This window comes from Sapajus apella, unplaced genomic scaffold (assembly GCF_009761245.1).
Source record: "Sapajus apella isolate SASKATOON/1434 unplaced genomic scaffold, GSC_monkey_1.0 scaffold41, whole genome shotgun sequence".
Lineage (NCBI taxonomy): Eukaryota > Metazoa > Chordata > Mammalia > Primates > Cebidae > Sapajus > Sapajus apella.
This window is the reverse complement of record NW_022436981.1, coordinates 15,911,097-15,914,938: the sequence shown is the minus strand read 5'-3', so window position 1 is coordinate 15,914,938 and position 3,842 is coordinate 15,911,097.

Here is a 3,842-nt window from a genome sequence, read left to right as displayed (position 1 = left end):
TGCCCAAACACAAGCTGAGGGATTTTATTAACACCAGACATGTCCTACAAGAAATGCTAAAGGGAGTTATTTAATCTGAAAAACAATGGATGTTAATGAGCAATAAGAAATCATCCAAAGAGGCCAGGAACGGTGGCTCACACCTGTAATCCCAGCACTCTGGGAGACTGAGGCAGGTGGATCATGAGGTCAGAAGTTCAAGACCAGCCTAGCCAAGATGGTTAAATCCCATCTCTAATAAAACTCCAAAAAAAAAAAAAAAAAAGCCAGGCATTGTGGTGGGCACCTGTAATCTCAGCTTCTTGGGAGGCTGAGGCAGGGAACTGCTTGAACCTTGGAGGTAGAAGTTGCAGTGAGCTGAGACTGTGTCACTGCACTCCAGCCTGGGTGACAGAATGAGACTCCATCTCAAAAAAAATAAATTAAATAAATAAAAAACAAAGAAATCATCTGAAGATACAAAACTCACTGTTAACTGAAAACACAGAAAAACATAGAATATTATAACACTGAAATTGTGATGTGTAAACTTCTCATATGTTAAGCAGAAAGACTACAAGAAGAACCAATAGAAAATAATAGCTACAACTTTTCAAGGCATAGTACAATAAGATATTTATAGAAACAACAAAAAAATTAAAAAGTGGGATTTAAAATGTAGTTTTGTAAGTTGTCTTTTTGCTTATTTATTTGTTTACGCAATCAGTGTTATGTTGTCATGAGATTAAAATAATGGGTTATAGAATAGTTGCAATCTTCATGGTAACTTCAAATGAAAAAACATGCAATGAATACACAACAAGTAACAAGCAAGAAATTGAAACATACCATCAGAGAAAATTACCTTCATTAAAATGAAGACAGGAAAGAAAACCATACAATACCCAGAAAACAAACAATCAAATGGTAAATGTAGTTCTTAACTTATTAATAATAACACTGAATGTAAATGGACTAAACTCTCCAATTAAAAGACACAGACAGGCTGAATAGATTTAGAAAAAGAATCCAACAATCTGCTGCCCACAAGGAACACATTTCACCATAAAAATATGCATACACTGATAAGAAAGGGATGGAAAAAGACATTCCATGACAATGGAAACTCAGTAAGAGCAGGAGTAGCTATACTTATATCAGGCAAAAGAGATTTCAAGACAAAAACCTTAAGAAGAGACAAAAGAGTTTATTATATAATGATAAAAAATCAATTAAATATATGGATATGATTGTAAATATATATGCACCCTACACTGCAGCACCCAGATACATAAAGCAAATATTATTAGAGCTAAAGAGAGGGACCCCATTACAATAAGAGCAGGGAACTTCAGCACCCCACTTTTAGCACTGGACAGATTCTCCAAACAAAAATCAACAAAAACATCACACTTAATCTACATTATAGATGAAATGGACCTAATAGATATTTACAGAATGTTTCAAACATCAGCTGCAGAACACATATTCCTTTCCTCAGCATGGGGGTCATCTTCAAAGATAGACCTTATGTTAGGCCACAAAACCAAGCCTTAAAAAAATTCAAAAATAATGAAATTTTGTCAAGTAACTTCTCTGACTACAATGTAATCGTACTACAAATCAGCATTAACGGAAATTTTGGAAATTATACAAACACATGGAAATTTTTTTTAAAAAGTATATTCCTGAATAACCAGTAGGGCAAGGAAGAAATTAAAAAGGAACTTGAAATTTTTCTTGAAATAAATAATAATAGAAACACAACATACTAAAATCTATGGGATACAGCAAAAACAGGTTTTTTTGTTTGTTTTATTTGTTTGTTTGTTTGTTGAGACAGACTCCTGCTGTCATCCAGGCTGCAGTGCTATTGTATAATCACGACAATCATGGCTTACTGTAGCCTCAACATCCTGAGCTCAAGCTATCCTTTTATCTTAATCTCCCAAGTGGCTGGAATAATAGGCACATACCACCATGCCCAGTTAATGATTTTGTAGTTTGTAGAGACAGGGTTTTTCCATGTTGCTCAGGCTGGTATCAAGCTCTTGGACTCAAGCAATCTACCTGGCTTGGCTTCCCAAAGTGCTGGAATTACAGGTTTGTGTCACCACACCCATACAAGGAAGTTTATGGCTTTAAGTGCCTATATCAAAAAAGTAAGAAAACTTCAAATAAACAACAAAATGATAGCTCTTAAAGACCTATAGAAAAACAAGAGCAAATCACACCCAAAAACAGAAGAAGAAAATAAATAATAAAGATCAGTTCATAAATAAATGAAATTGAAACAAAGGAAACAAGACAAAAGGTCAATAAAACAAAAAGTTGTTTGTTAAAAAAATTTTTTTTAAATTGATAAGCCTTCAGCCAGCCTATGAAAGAGACAAGGCCCAAACATATAAAATCAGAAACGAAAAAGGAGACATTACAACTGACACAGCAGAAATTCAAAGGATGATTAGAGGGTATTTGGAGCAATTATATGACAATAAACTGGAAAATCCAGACAAAATGGTAAAATTCTCAGACACATTCAACCCAACAAGTTTAAACCATAAGGATAGTGAATGCCCTTCTTCAAGAAATAGAAAGAACCATCCTCAAATAAATATAGAACCACAAGACCCAGAACTGACAAAGCTATCCTCAGCAAAATAAACAACAGAAATCACATTACCTGACTTTAAGTTATACTATAGAACTACAGTAACCAAAACAGCATGGTACTATCATGAAATCAGATACATAGGCCAATGAAATATAATAGTGAATCCAGAAAAAAACCCATACATTTACAGTGCACTCATTTTCAACAAAGACATCAAGAACACATACCGGGGAAAGGACAATTTCTTATATAAACGGTGCTGGAAAAACTAGACATCAATATGCAAAAGGATGGAAATATACTACTATCCCCTGCCATATACAAAAATCAAATAAAAATGGATGAAGGACTTAAATCTAAGACCTCAAGGCTATGAAACTCCTAAAAGAAACACCAGGAAACTGTCTAGAACATTGACCTGGGCAAATATTTCTTGAGTAATACCCCACAAGCACAGGCAACCAACCAAAAATGGACAAATGGGATTACATCATGTTAAAAAGCTTCTGTACAGCAAAGGAAACAATCTACAAAATGAACAGACAACCCAAAGAATGGAAGAAAATATCTGCAAACTATCCATCTGACAAGGGATTAATAATCAAAGTATATAAGGATCTCAAAAAACTCCATAGGAAAAAAATCTAATAATCTGATTTTTTAAATGAGCAAAAGATCTGAATACACATTTATCAGAAGAAGGCATATAAATGGAAAATAGATTTATATAGAAGTGCTAATCATTGATCATTAGAGAAATGCAAATCCAAACTACAATGAAATGGAATCTCACCCCAGTTAAAACAGCTTTTCTCCAAAAGACAGGCAATAATATAAATGCTGACAAGGATGTGGAGAAAGGGAAACCCTCATACATTGTTGGTGGGATTCTCAATTAGTACAACCACTATGGAGTACAGTTTGAAGTCTCCTCAAAAAACTAAAAATCAAGCTACCATATGATCTTATTCACTAATCCCACTGCTAGGTATATACCCCAAAGAAAGGAAATCAGTACACAGAACAGATGTTTGCACTCCCATGTTTACTGAGCACTATTCAAATAGCCAAGATTTGAAGGTGACCTAATTGACCGTCAGCAGATGAATAGATAACAAATGTGTAGTACATATACATAGTGGAGTGCTTTTCAGCTGTAAGAAAGCGTGAGATACTGTCATTTGCAATACCACGGATGGAGTCGGAAGCCATTATGTTAAGTGAAATACACCAGGCACAGAAATAAACT